General features: G+C 47.4%; 1 pseudogene; it reads left to right on the forward strand.

Annotated features, from left to right (window-relative positions):
* The first annotated feature begins 12,154 nt into the window (after positions 1–12,154).
* On the forward strand, positions 12,155–12,735 carry LOC118013739 (annotated as a pseudogene).
* Positions 12,736–20,053: the final 7,318 nt, after the last annotated feature.

The following is a 20,053-nucleotide window of genomic DNA, read 5'->3' on the forward strand; positions in this document are numbered from 1 at the left end:
CATTCCCCATGTCACACCACTGCTCAAAACTCACCTAAACACCTTATTCCCATTTAATTCTAATCTAAGCATAGCACATAAAAGGTGCTAAATAGCTATTGGTGGCTTTATGGCTTCTAAATCGAAATCAAAATCAAAATAACCATTTCCGCAGTGGAGCATCTTTATCTTAGGTATTGTGCGGTTTATTGATTTACTGATGCAGCTCCAAATTATTCACCCTTTTGGATTTCAGAGTGAAAATGGATCTGGGCCTTTAAGTACTTTTTCTTGCAGAGCTGGCCCTGAAGTTTACCAGTAGAGGGCTCCAGAGAGACACCACAGAAGGAAAATGGTTTTTTTTTTTTTTTTAAAGATTTTATTTATTTATTTGAGAGAGAGAATGAGAGACAGAGAGCATGAGAGGGAAGAGGGACAGAGGGAGAAGCAGACCCCCCCGCTGAGCAGGGAGCCCGAATTGGGACTCGATCCCGGGACTCCAGGATCATGACCCGAGCCGAAGGCAGTCGCTTAACCAACTGAGCCACGCAGGTGCCCCGGAAAATGGGTTTATTTGTTTCCTGGCTCCCCTGTGAGCACTCTGCAGGTTCCTGAGTGTGTGGGGATCCTCTAGTGCCAGGCTCCTAGCACACTCACAGCGCCCCCAGCACCCAGCATCTCCCCTGCCCTGTACTGGGTATCCCCCACACCTTGCAGTTTTATAGCAGAGAGCCTCTAGTGCTCCCGACAATTCCCTGTGAACAGCTTTCCTCCACGCCCCAGAGGACACACTGACACAAACTTCCACTGCATGGCACCACCGTAATGTCCCTACTGTTCCGTGAGTGTGGATCGCAGTCTGGGTGGGAGATCTCAGCCCTGTGGTAGCAGCGGCAGGTTCTTACATCTGCGATCCCCTGTTGTAGTTAGAAACTTTATATTAAATGTCCCCTTCTCTCCGATTGGGCCCAGACTGATAGAGGTGTGCTCCCCTAGAGGAAACAACATATTTAGTTATCATCTGTACACACATCCTACACAGAATTTTTTTAAGATTTTTATTTATTTATTTATTTGAGAGAGACACAGAGAGAGAGAGCATGAGCAGGGGGAGAGGCAGAGGGAGAAGCAGGTTCTGCGCTGAGCAGGGAGCCTGAGGTGGGACTTGATCCCAGAACCCCAGGATCATGACCGGAGCCGAAGGCAGAGGCTTAACCAACTGAGTCACCCATGTGCCCCCAGAATTAGTTTTTCAGATCCTTTACAACACCTGAGAACAATTTTGACAGAGAAGCTGATGGGCCTCAGGCAGGGAGTAGCCCTTCCCTACCCCACTTCCGTGGTTTTGTGGGGCTGCTCCTTTTCCTCGTCCCAGACTCCATGATGTGTGGTCCTGCCTCACACACTTCCCTCATGACAACTGGCCCAAGGTGCAGGTGGTCCCAGCCCGAACCAGTCAAACCCAACTGTGAGGTGTGTTCATCCCAAAGCCAGTGTCTCTCCCTTGAACTGAAATGGGCAGAATGTGAGGAAATGACATCCTTGCCTGGGAGGGGCCTTGAATGAAGGCTATCCACACATGGACCCCACGATGACAGGTGACAAAACAGAGAGATGCTCCTAACGCCATCTTTGGGTCTCTGAGTAATGTTTAATTCAGCTTAAGGCTTCCCCCTATGCAAGCGAATGAGCCTTGACTCTCCCCACTTTCTTACTCAGCATAGGTCCACTTAGGTCTTAATGGAACATTCTATAGGCCTCACCGGAACCAGGTCTTGCTGCATTATTAGAGTCTGTAACCAGAAAAGAGACACAGAAACAACCTTTCAAACTAGGCAGAGGGAGAACTTTGAGGCCTGTTCATCCAGGCCCAAGACAGTTTCTATTTTTAACGACTGAGCCACCCAGGCGCCCCTAAGACAGTTTCTATTTTTAAAAAGCTCCCATCAGAGGAACTTCAGACTCTCTTTTCCAAACTGTGAGTACTAGGATTTGACACCTCTGCTGGTTTCCATGACGACCCTCGGTGGCTACAATACCAAAACAAAACCCAGAGGACGAGGTGCTTTTGCCTTTATTTTGTGGTCAGATTATCACCAATTTTAACAGAGAATGTTCAGTCCCCTTACCTCCTGCCTGTCTTATGTCTTCAGCTTTCCCCAGTAATGTGGATGGATTAACAAGAGGCAAAGGGAGGGCTGCCTCTCACCATCTTCGTCCTCCCTCCCAGAGGCACGACTTCCGACCCTGGCGAGATTACTTGGTGACCTCGTTCCAGTTATACAAGTTGCACTAGAATGATTTTTGGGCACAGTTGGCTCAAAATAGCTCCGTGCATCTGTGTGGTAACTAAGCTCCGTGGCAGGCTCACTTTCTTTTTGCCCCAAAGAAGAGATTCCAAAGACCAGCATCTGGGGCAGAGGCTGTGGGTTTCAGGGTTGGGACAGAGGACACAGAGGTATCTATCTCTCAGGAACACCAAGTTCAGCTCCCAGATCCTTGTGTGGCCCTCCTGCCTTCTGCTTGCCTTCCTCTGTGCTCCCCTGGGAAGCGGACCTCCCTGGGAAAGTTGTATCTGATGCTGACATCATTGCACGAGGCACCCTGTGCTTAGATGAGGAGCTGCAGTGGCCCCTTCTCACATCCTGTCCCCTTTCCAGCCCCAGCTGGAAAATCCCCAAGTATCTGCAGCACATTACAAGTTGTGACTGAGAGTGGTTCAACTGAGGCCGGAGATAAGGTTTTATACCTAGCCTATTCATCGCTGGAATTGTTTCAACCTAGAGTCAATATCTACACTTCTTTTTTTAAAAGATTGTATTTATTTATTTGTCACAGAAGAAGAGAGAGAGCACAAGCTGGGGGAGTAGCAGAGGGAGAGTGAGAAGCAGGCTCTCCGCCAAGCAGGGAGCCCGATGTGGGGCTCGATCCCAGGACCCCGGCATCATGACCGGAGCTGAAGGCAGACGCTTAACGACTGAGCCACCCAGGCGCCCCAATATATACACTTCTTGACTGAAGGAAGAGAGCCAACTTTTACTGAGTAGCCATCATGTGCCAGATGCTCTGTGCGGTGCTGGCCTGTATGTCAAGATTCCCCGGGAGGCATTTGGCACAGTAGCCACGGGCACGAGCTCCATCATTGGAAAGACCTGGACTTACACCCCAGGTGTCCTACTGACTGGCTAGCCATGTAGACCTCAGCTTGTTCCTTACCTTACCCTGCCTCAGGTCCCTTCTCTGCAAATGGGAATAATAATAAATCGCCCCATAAAGTTGCTACTAGGATTAAATGAGCTGATGTGTAGAAAGCATATCGTCTGGTGCTCATTAGATGTTCAATAAAGGTTGGTTAGTTAGAACTAGCAGCGCCACACAATGCCTCTGGGATCCTGGGAGCATCTCATGTGACAGAACATGGTTATGGAGAGTTTAAGTCCTCAAAAGGGAAAATTCCAGAATTTATAAGCCCCACCACAGTAGCTCCGGGAACATTGGCTGGATCAATGAAAGGGCCAACGTCTGTGTATCCTGGCGTTGGTCCGGGGCACGGAGATTTGTTTATTCTGTGCTTACGGTTTGCACGGTGCTCGGCAACATACTCTATGACCTTACGGAGTTAAGATCTTGTTGTGGAGACAAGGCCAGCAAACAGAACATTTGTGAGCAATATAAGGCCAAACTGTATTTCTGGCAAAAGTGCAGCTATCTGAGCGCCCACTCTGTTCTAGGCCCTGGATTAAAAGCATCACCTTATTCAAGTTTCATTCATCCTATGAGGTAGATCTTAGGTCCCCATTTTATTTATTTATTTATTTATTTATTATTTATTTGAGAGAGAGAGAGAAACCGTGTGAGAGGGGAGAGGGTCAGAGGGAGAGGCAGGCTCCCCGCCGAGCCGGGAGCCCGATGCGGGACTCGATCCTAGGACCCTGGGACCACAACCCAAGCCGAAGACAGTCGCTTAACCAACTGAGCCACCCAGGCACCCCAGGTCCCCATTTTAGAGGTGAAGAAACTGCCCCAGGACACACAGTCAGTAAGTGGCTGAGCCAGACTTCAACCCAGGCCTCCTGGCTCTTATGCCCCACAGGAAACCTCCTCCCTGATAAAAGCAACCCCATCCTCTGGAAGAGGAAGCTGGCGGTCAGAGAAGTCAAGTCACTTGTCCAAGGTCACCTAAATAGTAGGTGGCCAGGCTGGGATTTGCATGCAGGTCCCTGTACCTCATGGTCTCAGGCGCTTCTGTTAGAGCAGAGAAGGGCAAACGTGAGTGACACATCTGAAGGATCGGGCTTCTCGGCTCATGCCCCTCATTTGGTGAGGTGCCCACTGGGCCTCCTGAGAAGATAACACTGAGGCCCAGAGAAGCTCATTCCAGGCCCCTGTCCTCACTCTCAGTCCCACCCTGTGCCCAGGCTTGCCCTCACCCACAAGCCCCCTCTAGTCCCACTGCCTATAAAACCTACTCATCCCTCGGGGCGCCTGGGTGGTGCAGTGGGTTAAGCTCCCCGGTCTTGGTTTCAGCTCAGGTCATGATCTCGGGGTTGTGAGATCGAGCCCCAAGTGGGGCTTCCTGACAGTGCAGATCGAGCCCCAAGTGGGGCTTCCTTCTCTGCTTGAGATTCTCTCTCCCCCTCCCCCTGCTCATGCTTCCTCTCTCTCATTCTCTCAATAAATCAATAAAATCTAAAAAACAAACAAACAACAACAAAAAGAAAAAACCCTACTCATCCCTCAAGATCTGGTCTTCCCTGACCCCAGCGCCACCTGTGGGCCTGGTAGCTACTGGTGTTTTTGAGTAAATAGTCTCCCCTTCCAGGCTTTACAGGTGTGTCTCCGCAGGGAAAGCGCTTGTAAATGGTCAGGTAGTGCACTGCTGTTAATTATCATCAGTTTCCATTCCTTGACTCCTGGTAGCACTCAGCAAATGTCTACTTGAAGAGGTGGAAAAATCAATGACTACTCCAAAGCACTAACAGCCAGCCAGGTGGGGATGTGCTGGGTACTTGGAGGGGGTGGGTGCCTCGCTCCGGCTTTGGTGCTCAGGAGCGCCCCCTCCTGGGTTCCAAGAGGAACTTAGGCAGTTTGAGCTCAGGGGCACCAGCCAGAACCACTGGGGAGCGCGAGGGCAGGGGGGTTGGGCCCCCACTAAGGGAGCAGTGCTCGCGGCTTTGCAAACCTCTCCTGGGGCCCCAGCATCTTGTCTATTTTTCCCACCTATTTTATGGAGGGGCCCAGCCTCCCAGGAGGAAAATAACGCTGACGAGTGAACAAAAAAGATTTTCCTACGCCCACCGGGAATGTGGAGAATCCTGTGAAAATTCCAAATGGCAACTACACACCAAGAAATTGTTAGAGAAACAGATGACATGCTCTGGAACCGTTTTCTTTAGCTGATAGCATGAGACTGAGATGACCAAGATGAGTACAGGTGGACCCAGACCCATCTACAGCAATGGTGCGCTGGCTAGGGGACCTGTCCCGCCTCCCCTGCTCTGCTTCCTCCAGGAATGAGAGAGGAGGAGGCAGGCCCAGGCTGGGGGCTGGGAGGGCTCAAGGACCGCAGAGCCTGGCCCTGGAGTCAGAGGTGAGGACGTGGCCAAGCAGAAATAAGCCACCTTGTTCCCAAGAACACTGAGCAGCCCAGAAGTTACAGGGGAAAAGGCCCTTTCTGATCCAGCCCCCAGGCCAGCCTCTCTATTAAATTCTTTTTTTTTTAAGATTTTATTTATTTATTTGAGAGAGAGAGAGTGCACAGGCAGTGGGCGGGGCAGAGGGAGAGGGAGAAGCAGGCTCCCCTCTGAGCAGGGAGCCCGATGCGGGGCTTGATCCCAGGACTCTGGGATCATGACCTGAGCTGAAGGCAGACGCCCAACTGACTGAGCCCCCCCCAGGCGCCCTGATCTCCATTTCTTTCTTTTTTTTTTTAAAGATTTTATTTATTTGAGAGAGAGAGAATGAGAGACAGAGAGCATGAGAGAGAGGAGGGTCAGAGGGAGAAGCAGACTCCCCGCCGAGCAGGGAGCCCGATGCGGGACTTGATCCAGAGACTCCAGGATCATGACCTGAGCCGAAGGCAGTCGCTTAACCAACTGAGCCACCCAGGCGCTCCTGATCTCCATTTCTTTAGGGTCAGTTAATGGAGCTTCGTTTGTTTTCTATGGTGGTGTCCTATTTACCTGAGTCTTCGTGATCCCCGCGTCCTTGCATTGCTCTCTGTGTCTTTGAGCGCATAATCTCCTCTTCCAGGCTTTACAGGTGCGTCTCAGCAGGGAAAGAGCTCCGCCAGTGGACTCAGCTGGGCGCACTGTAGGGGTCAGCTGGTAGCATTCACAGGCAGGCGGGGCTTGCTCTGGAGCTGCTGCTAGGCTCCGGGTTCGAGCGGGGCCCTGGGGTGGGCTCCCCGGCTGGGCAGGGCTGCCCGCTGGGCTCTGGGGCCATGTGGAGCCCCCACCAGGCTCTGCAGCCTCCTCTGGTTGGGCAAAGTCCCAGGTGTGGCAGTGCCATCGATCGACGCCACCACAGGGCAGGGCTAGGGGCCAAGCTCTGCGACAGCTCCCGGTTGGGTGGGGTCTCAGGCTGTGCGCCCCTACTGGCTGCTCTGCAGGCCGGATCCTACAGTCATGTTGGGTGGGGCTGGAGACTGTCTGCGCTTCCTGTCAAGGGGGGCCAGAGGCTCCGCTCAACAGCTGGGCAGGGCTGCTGGCTCGGTTCCCTGCCCCAGTGGGCCATGGCTGCCAGGCATCTGTGGCCATGCTTCCAGGAGGGGCAAGACTGGAGGCTATGCTGAGCAGTTGGGTGGGATGGTGAATTTGCTTCCCTGCCCAAGCAGGGTTGTAGGACGTGCTCCGTATCGGGTTCAGCCCAGTGGACTGGGGATCCAAATCAGGCAGAACTACAACCGAGGTCCCTGGCTGGAAGGGGCCACCAGCTTAGCTCTGCAGATGGGCAGAGCTGCTGGCTAGTGTCTGGTTGGGGGACTGCTGCCTGCAGGAATGTGGTCCTCCAAGATCTAAGCACCGGTTGCTGTAAGCCCTGCCCCCTTGTCCATCTCTCTCTGATCCCCAGTGGTTGAGGCCCATGGGTTCCCATGGTGATCTCCATGAAGCAAGACCCAGTGGGCTTCCTCCAAAGCGTCCCAAAACATTGGAGAGCTGGGTGTCCACCTTAGGCCCTCTTTTTCCCACTGGAGAAAACGTGGGCCCAGGGGGCCCTCTTGATACTGCGCCGTGTTGGCCAGGGGAAGGAAGGGATCAAAATGGAACCCCTCCTCTTCCTCTTTGAATGCGGTCCTTCTTGCTCTGTGTTCCAGGGACTGCTTCAGCCTCACCCCTATGTTCTGGGACTTTTTAATGATGATGTCTTGTCCACGTTTACTTGCTAGTTGGTCTTCTTGTGAGGGGGACTGAAGTCATGAACAACCTACGCCTCCATCTTGAGGCTGACACTCTTCCTCATTTATTCTTATTCTTACTTCATATAGACAAGCAGATGTTTTCAGTCTAATTTGGACAATCTGGGTCTCCAGATAACTAGTAGATGTGTTTGATAGTGGCTCACATAGATCTGGCCACTAACATCAGTTTCTCTGCCTTGATTCCAAGGCGTGTGGCTGGAGAGAGAATTGGAAAGAAACGGGTCTGGGAGAATTGTGTCAGCCAAGCAAAAATGGCAGTCACCCCCTCACTATTACTGTCCCTCTACTCCCGGAAAAGGCGTTCAGAACTCGTTCCTACCCCCTGAGGACCAAAGACACACTCAACGGCTGGGTGATGGTGCAAATATTTCTCTATTATTCGTCTTTGATGACCTTCCACCTTTTAGGTGCTCAGACCACCATGAGGCGGGTACCCTGAGGTACCCTCTTCCTTTTCTGCTCTGTCTCCCTCTGCCCGTCCTGCTTCACCTCCCACGGCCTCCTGCAATCCAGCCATTCTGGAAGATCCTTCCCTGCTTGCCCCTACCGTCGGTACTTCAGAGATGAGCCCCAAGAAGATAAATCTCTTTCATATTAACCTTGATTGCTAGATATTAATAAGTGTTCTTAGGATGTTTGCCAATGCTAGGAGACCCCGCACCCCCACTGGGGTGAGGGCAGGGCAGGCCCTCTGTGTTCCCCCTGCCACACGCACATGAAATGACAGAAGCTGGTGTAACAGAAATGGCCACTGTGGCCCTCGGTGCTCGCTCCGTATTCCTCCATCTCGTCACTCTTCCTTACGTGGCAGCATGCTTAAAAACATGGCAAAGGCTAATGAGACTCACTTTTAGTAAGTATTTATACTGGTGTAAAAATGTGCATTTTGGGGCCTGGGTGGCTCAGTCGGTTAGGCGTCTGCCTTCGGCTCAGGTCACGATCCGGGAATCCTGGGATCGAGGCCTGCATTGGGCTCCCTGCTCAGCGGGAAGCCTGCTTCTCCCTCTCCCACCCTCCCCCACCCTCCCCACTTGTGCTCTCTCTCTCTCACTCTCTCTCTCTCAAATAAATAAAATCGTAAAAAAATAAAGCTAGAGTTAAAAAATAAAAATAAAAACGTTCATTTTTATGTGTGCAAGGATGATCTCAGGAAGAGAGTGAAACACAGATTTGGACTGTCTCCTGAGTGAAGGCGATAGGATTAAAACAGGGCTTAGGCTCACGGCCCTGCGGTGTGAGAGCCACTATTTATAGCCAAAACGGTGGAAAGGGTTATATGAGGATGCCTGGGCGGGGCGGGGGTGGGGGTGGGGGGTGGGGCGGCGGTGTTAGGGGAACACACAAGCCAATCAAACCCTGCAACCTTTGGGCAAGAGGAGCGGAAGAGCGCCACCTAGCGGCCCCTGCTAGTCCTGTTCCTGGTGAAAGTCTGGGAAGAGCGATCAAGACTCACTTCTCACAGAGGGTCAGAACCCCGAGTGCCAAAGGACAGTGCCTTCCACACGCGTAAAACAGAGGTCAGAGTATCCGTTGCACAAGGTTGTTTGATAATTACATGAGGTATTTTCTTTGTATATGAAATGTTTTGTGTTCATAAAGCAAAAGTGGCAACTAAGTAATCTTCATTAATTTGGGAATCCCAGCCATGGGCCTATGTATTTATCACTTAGTTTGATATGTTGTATCGTCTTTGTGATTATGGAATATTTATTATTTGAAATATTCCAGTTTGATATAATTGTGCATGGGGGTGGGTGGTTTCCTACTAGAATTTAGGGAAAATCTTATACAAAGCAACATTACTGGGTTCAGAGAAAACCTAAAATGTAGAAAAAATTGGTAAGAACTATGTTGGAAGTGAAGTTTATGCATGTGTGGGTGTTTGAATGCCTGTGTGTGGGGGGAGGGAGAGAGCCTGAAGATACAAGGAATAACACAAAGCAAGGCCTAAAAATCAGCAAAACCCACCATCTTCTGGAATATTCACAAATGTTAGGAGGTCTGAATGTATGTCCCATGGAACAAAGGCAAGCCTGGGTTTGGATGAGACCAAACCTGGATTCCACACATGTCCGCTGATACTCCTGGAAAGCAGAGATGAGAAGCATCATCAAGCCACCAGGCACAGCCCCCCTGATGACTCTGCATCACCTCCTGTTTGGAGGCGGGCCCCTCGTGTGCACGCAGCACCAGGGTGCCCGACTGCTGCACGTGGGTGTGCAACCAGCTGGAGTCAATACACTGCTAAGTAAGCATGTGTTATGCGATGTAACACATTAACCTTCCTTACTCTCTTGAGGATACTTTAATTTTCATGACGAACTTATTCAAATAGATTAGAAGAAATAACCATTACAGTTGGGGTACAAAGATGTTTTCACTTTTGATGTCAATATATATCCTGGATTATTTTGAGAGAGCTTGTTTGGAGGTTCTAGCAGGGGAGCACAGCTACTCGTATACCCTTGACCGAAGAACGGTCCTCCTCTATCGGGGAAGGTCGTCCTCTTCGACCGAGCGCGCAGCTTCGGGAGGGACGCACATGGAGCGGTGAGGGAGGAAGGGGACACCCGCCTAGCCAGCCAGATCAGCCGAATCAACCCTGGCGATCAATGGGGTGACAGATGTCGCAGCCAGATCGCCCTCACATCCTATCCTGGATTATTTTGAAGCCATCCCAGACATCATACCATTTTACCTGTAAAAAAAATTCACTATATATCTCTAAAAGATAAGAATTTTAAAAATTTAGCAACAATACTATTATCACACTTGAGAAAAGTAACATTAACACTTGAATATCATCAAATATTCAGTGTTCAAATTTCCCCCACTCGGTTCATCAACTTGTTCAGATGTCACGTTTGTCACACATTTTATTTTATTTTTTTAAGTAGGCTCTATACCCAACATGGGGCTCCAACCCATGACCCTGAGATCAAGAGTCACACACTCCACCAACTGAACCAGCCAGGCGCCCTTACGAGTTTAAAATATACCTATTTATTTCAACAAATGTTGATAGGATCACTGGATATTTGCATGAGAACAAAAAGTGAATCTTGATACCCTAAAAAAATTTTAAGATGAATCATGGACAAAAATGTGTCAGGTAAAACAATAACATTTTAGAAGAACATACAGATTTGGAGTTCACAAAGATTTCTTTTTCTCTTTCTTTCTTTCTAGAGAGGGAGAGAGGGATAGCGGGGCAGAGGGAGAGGGAGAGAGAATCTCAAGCAGGCTCCAGGCCTGGGGCAGAGCCTGATGCGGTGCTCGATCTCATGACCCTGAGATCATGACCTGAGCAGAAATCAAGAGTCAGACGCTGAACTGACTGAACCACCCAGGCGCCCCAGCACTCCCAAATTTGTTAAACAGAAAACAGAAAGCACTAACTTTAAAAGAAGAAAAGTGATGAATTGAGCTTCATTCGAATTAAGCCATTCTGTTCAATAAAAGATACTACTGAGACAGTGAAAATGCAAACTCCTGTCAAGACCATGTGGATGCCCACCAACAACCACTGCTATCATTCATCCAAGCGAAGATCATCAGTGGATGCAAAACATTGAACCGGACGCTCATGCAGTCGTCACGTCTCTCCCCACAGATCACTTACCCGGGACAAAGCAGGAAAGGAGCCTCGAATATGTGGGAAATAGGTCAGATGACGCCTTAATCAAGTGATCAAAAGTAACATCACCAAGAAGACGAAACCGTGAGAGGAGAGGATATACTTGAATAGGTACCTCACAAAAGAGGATGTGTAAATGACCGAGAAATATGTGAAAAGCCAATCTATATCATTAATTACGAGGTAAATACAAATTAAAAATTAAAAAACATGATGAAGTACCACTACATACCAACAGCAGCAATGGCTTAAAAATGAAAAAGGCTGACAATACCAGGTGCTGGTGAGGATAGGGGCAACTAGAACTCTCTCCAAAGTCACTGGCTGGAGTGTTAACTGAAACAGTTGCCTGTAAAAATTGCTTAGCATTATCCACTGTGGCCAAACACGGGCCAGTCTTTTAGTCCAGCAATTTCACTGCTAGATAAATATCCCACAGACATCAGTATACACGAGCCATATGAAATATGTATTAGAAAGGTCAGGGTAGCTTTATTCATAATAGTAAAACTGGAAACGACCTAAAGATCTATCAGCAGAAGAATAAAAACTAAGGTTGTTGTTTTTTTTTTTTAAGATTTTATTTATTCGTTTGACAGAGAGAGAGAGTGAGAGAGGAAACACAAGCTGGGGGAGTGGGAGAGAGAGAAGCAGCCTCCCCACTGGGCAGGGAGCCCAACGTGGGACTCAATCCCAGGATCCTGGGACCATGACCTGAGCTGAAGGCAGACGCTTAACGACTGAGCCACCCAGGCGCCCATAATATGTTTATTTTATACCTCAATTAAGAAGGAAAAAAAAAGAATACAGAAGGTAACTCGAAGGGAATCCTACTGTTCAAAAATGGGAGAGTTTGAACATCCAAACAATTCTGACTGTGATGTGTTGAAACATATTAAATAAAAATTCATGAATTTATAGCAATTCTAACAGTATTCATCGGTCACTGTGTTATTATTCTGAAAATCGATGAAGGGAAGGAATCAAGCATTTCTTTCATTTTTTTAAAAAAGATTTTATCCACCATTTCGTGGAAGCCAGGTCAGCGAGAGCATCTGCGGGAGCCGGGCGGGGAGGGGAGCGGGAAGCGGGAAGACCCATCTGAGGATGTGTGGATTTGAGCGTCCACTTCCCAACCCAAGATCTCGAAATGCATCATGATTCCTGTCCATTGGACTGTAAGGTTTATGTAGGTAGTCTTGGAAACAATGGTAACAAGACTGAATTGGAACGAGCTTTTGGCTATTATGGACCACTCCGAAGTGTGTGGGTTGCCAGAAACCGTCCGGCTTTGCTTTTGTTGAATTTGAAGATCCCCGAGATGCAGCCGATGCTGTTGGAGAACTAGATGGGAGAACATTATGTGGCTGCCAAGTAGGAGTGGAACTCTTGAATGGTGAAAAGAGAAGTCGAAATCGTGGCCCACCACCGTCTTGGGGTCGTCGCCCTCGAGATGATTATCGGAGAAGGAGTCCTCCACCTCGCCGCAGATCTCCAAGACGGAGAAGCTTCACCCGCAGCCGGAGCAGGTCCCTTTCTAGAGATAGGAGGAGAGAGAGATCACTGTCTCGGGAGAGAAATCACAAGCCTTCCCGATCCTTCTCTAGGTCTGGTAGCCGATCTAGGTCAAATGAAAGGAAATAGAAGACCAGTTTGCAAGAGGAGTGGTGTACAGAAATAACTTCATTTGACAGGAGTATGTACAGAAAATTCAAGTTTTGTTTGAGACTTCATAAACTTGGTGCATTTTTAAGATGTTTTAGCTGTTCACATTTGTTTGTTTCTTAGAACAGCGACAAAGATGTAATTCTCTATGATTTGAATGAATCATATGAGGCATGTTAATATCAAGAATTGTTACTTTACAGTGTTCCCTTAAGCAAAACTGAATTTGGTTTGAAGTTTAGTCTCACATAGACTGATAATAAGCCTCTAACTCCTGCCCAGCTAAAGCTTGACATTTAATATTATGAAAACTGGCAAAAATTGAACGAAGTCTTTCCATAGCTGGGATAATAGTATGCAGCTGTAGTTGAAGAAGCAGTCTTTAAAAGCTGGTGTGAACACAAGCCAGCAGGTAAAAATTAAGCTGCACTGTTAAACTAGATTAGAGGTTAAAAAAAAAAAAAGAACCAACTATTCTTCATACTGGGCAGGGGTGTCCAGTTGGTGTAGAATTGGAAGTTGCAAGAAAGTTAGTTTACCTTTGCTTTAGGTCGTAATTTCCTGATGTGATTGCTGTGTATGAACACACAGCTCTTTATAACGTTCTCTGTTTTGTAATTTGAAACTATTCAAGATACCAATGTCCTGTTAAGGGTACATTGTAGAGCTGAACTTTGAGTTACTGTGCAAGATTTATTTTTTTTCATGCTGTCATTTGTAATATGTTTGTGAGAATCCTTGGGATTAAAGTTTTGGTTACAAAAAAAATAAAAAAAATTTAAAAAGATTTTATTTATGGGGGGGCAGAGAGCAGAGGGAGAGGGACAAGGCGACTCCCACTGAGGGCTGAGCAGGACACAGGGCTCAATCTTAAGACCCTGAGATCATGACTTGAGCTGAAAACAAGTCAGATGCTCAACTGATTGAGCCACCCAGGTGCCCCTCTTTCATTTTTTTCTTACCAACAATATTCCATAGTTGGTAAATCCCAGCATAATAATTGCAGGAGGCACAACAGAATTCGAACCTTGCTGCTTTGCAATGCTAGTGAAATAATGATTATCAATGCTTGCCAATCGGGTGAAAGGTTGATGAGACACTTTGTCGTGGGGAAATTGCGCTGACCCCACCTTGACCCAAAGACCGAACTGAACATCACTACAGGTGGGAGAGTCTGATGCTCTGCACCTCATGGTGTGATATGATAGGGAATACAGAGCGCCAACTACAAAGCATTCTCGTGCGAGGAATTGCCCTGAATGTAATCAAGCATCTAGGTCTACCTATTCATGCACAGGAAACCGGGGGAATAGAGGAAAGTGTTAAATGACATATCGAGGATGCAATCAACCAAACCCAGAATGTGGGTGATTCTGTAGGACAGGAGATGTGATTTCATCAACAAATAAATGGCATGTAAATAAATAAGGGTAGAAGGATTCGTTATAGATTAAGAGACTTACAAGTTTTATCAACAAATAATGCATATTGTTTGGATGCTGATTTAAACTGAACTATGAAAAGATAGCATGAAGCCAATCCTGAAACTTGAATGTGAACTGGATATGACATTATGTTAAGGAATTATTGTTCATATTAATTGTGGAGAGACTTTGGGGCTTAAGATTTTTTTTTTTTAAGTAGGCTTCATGCCCAGTGTGGAGCCCAACGCGGGGCTTGAACTCACACCCTGAGATCAAGAATCTGAGACACTTAACTGACTGAAACCACCCAGGCACCCTGGGGCTTAAGATTTTTTCAAAAAGAGGCGCCTGGGTGGTTCAGTCGGTTGGGTGTCTGACTCGATTTTGCCTCAGGTCATGATCTTGGGGTCATGGGATTGAGCCCTGCATGGGGCTCTGTGCTTAGTGGGGAGTTTACTTGAGATTCTCTCCCTCTTCCTCTTCCTCTGCCCCTCCCACTGCTCATGTGTTCTCTCTCTCAAACAAATAACAAACAAATAAATAAATCTTTTTAAAAAAGATTTTAAAAATTCCTTATTGATACAGGAGCCAGTATGAAAGGCTCCCACTGGCTAAATATGGAACAATTTGAATATCAGCATAAATAATGCTAGTAAAAGCTCATAAGCCATTGAATCAAATAAAAATACACGAGTCCAGACTGATACTGATAATGTATACGCTATGTGTATGCATGTATTCAGGGCAGCGCAACATCAGGTCAGCTGCTTATTTTCAGTTGGTTTTGTAATGTTCTTCTAGCTTTTCTGTAAGTTTGTTGTTTCCTGATTCTGTCCATTGAAAAGGCTTAGAAACACTGATATCCCAATAACAATGAGGACATTCAGATCCTGAAGTCTGGATATCCCCAGCATTGAGACAAGCTGACATTGTGTCCCTTTGGGGTGCTGCAGAGCACCACAGAGGCATGCAACAATGCTGGACTAGTTCTCTGTGGCTGTGGAACAAAGTTTCACACATTTAGCGGCTTAAGGCAATACCCACCTGTTAGCTCAGCACTCAAAGGCCCAGCTTGCCTGGGTGCTCTGTTCAGGACATTAGGAGACTGAAATCAATGTATGAACCAGGGTGAGATTTTGTCTGGTGCCTCTGGGGAAAATCTGCTTCTAAACTCTAGTAATTCAAATCTTTGGGTCCCCCCATTTCTGATTTAAAGCTCTCATGTGATGAGGTCAGGCCCACTTGGATGATCTCTATCTTAAAGTCCAGTGATTTGGCACCTTAATTACATCTGCAAAATCCCTGTTGCCGTATAAGAAAGGAGTGATAGCTCATCATAGTCACGAATTCTGCTTACACTCAAAGGGAGGGAATTACGCAACTGCAACGGTTGCTGAGAAATCCTACCAGAATCACCAAAGTAGTATAACTCACCAAAAATGTTTAACCTGATTCCAGTCCTGAGTATATCATCAGACAGATCCAGATTATGTGACATTCTTTTTTTTTTTTTTTTAAGATTTTATTTATTTATTTGAGAGAGAGAGAGAGCACATGAGAGGGGGGGAGGGTCAGAGGGAGAAGCAGACTCCCTGCCGAGCAGGGAGCCTGACGTGGGACTCGATCCCGGGACTCCAGGACCATGACCTGAGCCGAAGGCAGTCGCTTAACCAACTGAGCCACCCAGGCACCCTGGATTGTGTGACATTCTACATGACCACTGACTTGAACTCTTCAAAGATGTCAATGTCATGAAAGATTAAAAAAAAGGTGAGGTGACTCTTCTAGATTCAAGGAGATTAAAGAGATTTAACAGCCAAATGCAGTGCATGATCATCAATTGGGTCCCTATTGAGACATTTTGGAGACATATTTAAATCTCAAATTTAAATATGCCCCAAATATTAGCTAATATTATAAATTATTACATTGTAAATGTAAAATTTCTTGGGTGTGATAATGGTATATGGTTATGTAGGAGAATATCTTTGTTCTCTGGGAAAAAATGCTGGAAAATTTAGGGGCAAAAGTTATTATGTCTGCCACTTACTTCCAAATGATTCAGCAAGAATTCAGCATGTGGCTGTCCAGTTTCCCAACACCATTTACTGAAGAGACGGTCTTTTCCACATTGTATATTCTTGCCTCCTTTGTCGTAGATTGACAACATAGTCGTGGGTTTATTTCTGGGCTCTCTGTTCTGTACCATTGATCTGTGTGTCTATTTTTGTGCCAGCACCATACTGTTTTGGTTACTACAGCTTTGTAGTATATCTTGAAATCTGGAATTGTGATGCCTCCAGCTTTGCTCTTCTTTCTCAAGATTGCCTAACCCATTTGGAGTCTTTTGTGGTTCTATACAAATTTTAGTATTATTTGTTCTACTTTTATGAAAAATGCTGTTGGTATTTTGACAGGGATTGAATAAGATATTGGTCTTAATGAGCTTGATGAATGTGTAATGGGCTGATAATGTATGTTAGCATTGGAGAAACCTGGCTCTTCCCAGCCCAAACTGGGCTAATTAAGGGATGGAGTCAGACAGGTGGAGGTCGCAATGATCAGCTCTCTGCTGAGGGCCGGATGTATGGCCACAGTGGGCTAGCTGATCCTTCACCCCTGAGTTAGACAGGTGTTGCCATCCGGGCACTGACACAGTTAGACATGGCGGAGAGCAGAGCAGAACCAACTCTGTGCACGGACATCTGCAAAGAGAGGGGAAGACCCGTTCCTTCTCCTGACTCACCAGTCAGGTAAGCGTTCTCCTCTGCTGGGAGGGAGGTGGGAAAGGAGGCCAGGAGTGGTGCTCTGGGGAGCCCTCTCCACACGGAAGCTTCAGAGCATGGGCAAGAGGTGCTTCCCTGATGACGTGGAGCAAGGTGGGTACAGCGTCTTGTGGGGCACCTGGGCGCCAACCCGGTGGTTCCAGGAAGCCTGAGGTAAGTTTTGAGGTGAGTTTTATTCAGGCAAGAAGAAACAGAAGGGACCTTTTCTCAGAAGGAAGAATATGGATGTAATCATGAAGGCATGAAATAACTTCGTGAGCTTGGGAACTGGAAGCATTTTGATATTATAAAGTGCCAGGGTGGAAGGGGTGGCATTGTACTTGGGGGTCAGGTTATGGAGGGTGGTGTACACCCACTGGGGATCAAATAACAGTCTACATTCCCCTGTCAAGTGAGGAGGGGTAATCAGAGGGAGAAGGCAGGCCTTGCGCTGATATTTTTAATATACTCCAGCTTACCACTTGTACCTAGCTGATGCTCAATAAATGATCAGTGTACTGAAATAATTTAGCACCTTGACATGAGGGTTCCTGGTGAGTGCTAGAGATAGCCAGCAGGCAGATGGTCTCTGATCCTGTTCTCTCTGGTTTTTCTCTTGAAGCAGTCTACTCTACCAGCAGTCCTCAATGGGTGGTCTGGAAGCAGGAACGTCACCTGCAAGCCTGCTGGAAATGCAGAATCTCAAACTCTCCCCACACCTACTGAATCAGAAACTATGGGTTGGGCCAGCAGTCTGTGCCTCAACAAAACCTTCAGGTGGTTCTGATGCATGCTGCATTTTGAGAGTCTCTGGTTTCTAAATATGCCTCCTCAAGTAGCATCACACACCCCTGCCCTGAGAAGCAATCTGTTTTCTGTACATTTTCTATTGATAGTCATTAGGCTTTTGGGCACCAGGTAGTGGACTGTTCTGAGATTTTTTTAAAAAGATTTTATTATTTATTTGGGGGGAAGAACGTGGGTGGGGGGAGGGAGAGAGGGAGAAGCAGACTCCGTGCTGAGCGCGGAGCCCAACATGGAGCTTGATTCAACAACCCTGAGGTCATGACCTGAGCCAAAAGCGAGAGTCGGACGCTTAACCCACTGAGCCTCCTGGGCGTCCCTCTGTCTTTCTTTTTAAAGAGCTGGAGCCCCAGCCTCCTTATTTAATTTACATATACATTTCTTTCTCCAAACACATGATAACATTTGCCCTGTGTTATTTCAAATTTTGATGTTTTGCCAGGCTCCCCATTAAACAAAAATAAAATTTCTCTGTACTTACTGTTGGGAGCAACAGGCAAAAAAGAAAGCCTCACCCCACTTTTGTGAAGCAGAAGACAAGCACATGTTTGTGATCATAACCCTGAGACACCACCTGTGGGGCCTGAATCCTGCAGGGATCCAGCACTTGGCCGACCCAACTCCACACGTGTGCAGCTGAACTTGGCTGAGAGAAACAGCAGTGGCGGGATGACGCTTGCCGTAAATGTGTGAACCCTCACCTCGGGAGGCTGGTCACGCTGTCTTACCCCAGCCCAGTGGGAGTGCCCCTTCCCTCCTAGATGATACCTTCTTTCCTGCTTCTGTTTCCTCAAGTCTCCCTCCCAGGTGGAGACTTGGCTTCAGACATCACTGCAAAAAGTCACATAATCAGACGGGTATTTTCATAAGCTCATACACCTATCCGTACACCTGCGTCTATGCCCCAATGCTATTATTGCCCCCCACCATCTCTGACACACTGTCTGGGGTGCCTGGGGTGCACTAACCTCCATCCTGTCTTTGATTCAAGGTCATTCCCCGGTACTTCCCCTTTCTCTCCCGTATCATCAGTTTCTCTCCACTGGATTGTCCTACTAGCCAGCCAACCAACCAACCAAGGAAACAAACCAAAAAAATCTCTTCAGATCCCCTTTCCCCCTCCAGCTATTGCCCTTGATCTCTTTCCCCCTTGACAATAAAACTGCTTGAATTCACTGTGATTTTTTCGCCCCCTCTGTTCTACAGGAACTGCCCATGTCGAGATCCCCAGTGGCCACTGCGTTGCTGAGCCAGTGGTCATTCTCAGTCCTCAGAGCATTTGTCCCCATGAAGTGTCTTCTAGAAATATTGTTCTTTAGTTGGCTTCCAAGATACCACACTCCCCTGGTTTCATCTGTACCTTTCTAGTTCTTTGTGATTCTCCTTTGCTGATTCCTCTCACCTTCCTCGCTGTCTGATGGAACTTTCTGCACCGATGGAGATGTTCTGTATCTGCACTCTCCAGTATTGTAGGCCTGTGTGGCTGTTAACCACTTAAAATGTGGCTAGTGTGCTTGAGGAACTGAATTTGAGATTTAATTTAGTTTAAAATTTAATTGTAATAACCACATGTGGCCAGAGACTATTGGACTGAACAGTGTAGCTCTAGATATGGGAATGTCACAGGACTCAGTTCTTGTGTTACCTATATCCAAGTTTGGCCACCCATTGCTCTCCAAAGGCCAAGACTCAAGAGAGTTTTGATTGGAAAAGAATATGAGCTTTATTCAGGAGGCTAGTCACCTGGGGAGAAGGTGGACCCTTGTCCAAAGGCCAACTCTGAGTTTTCTGCCTGGCCCAGACATTTTTAAAGGGCTTTATTTTTTTTTAAGATTTACTTATTTATTTTAGAGAGAGAGAAAGAGAGAGAGTGGGAGGGGCAGAGGGAAAGGGAGAGAGAATCTCCAGCAGACTCCCCGCTGAGTGTGGAACCCCATGAGGGGCTCAGTCTCATGACCCTGAGATCACAACCTGAGTTGAAACCAAGAGTTGGATGCTTAATTGACTGCACAACCCAGGCACCCCTAAAGGGCATTGTGTTGTGGTCTGTGACATTTCTTGGTTACTTGCAGCCTCAATGATGCCAGCTACAGAGTAATCTTGGGGCTTGGAGGTTGTGCAAGAAATTCTAATTTCTTGGTGCCCAGGGAGGGTTTGACCAAGAAGGTCTGGTTCCTTGGTACCTGGGGGTGGTTGTGTAAGAAGGTCTGGTTCCTGGGTACCTGGAGGTGGTTGTGTATGAAGGTCTGGTTCCTTGGTACCTGGGGATGATGCAAGAGTAGTCTGTTCTTTCTGAAAAGGAGGGAAAGGTCTACGGATGTGCAAAGGTTGGTTAATAAAGTCCTTTGTGTGGCCTTAA

This window comes from Mirounga leonina, unplaced genomic scaffold, assembly GCF_011800145.1.
Source record: "Mirounga leonina isolate KUSES-001 unplaced genomic scaffold, KU_Mleo_1.0 Mir_154, whole genome shotgun sequence".
NCBI classification, from domain to species: Eukaryota; Metazoa; Chordata; class Mammalia; order Carnivora; family Phocidae; genus Mirounga; species Mirounga leonina.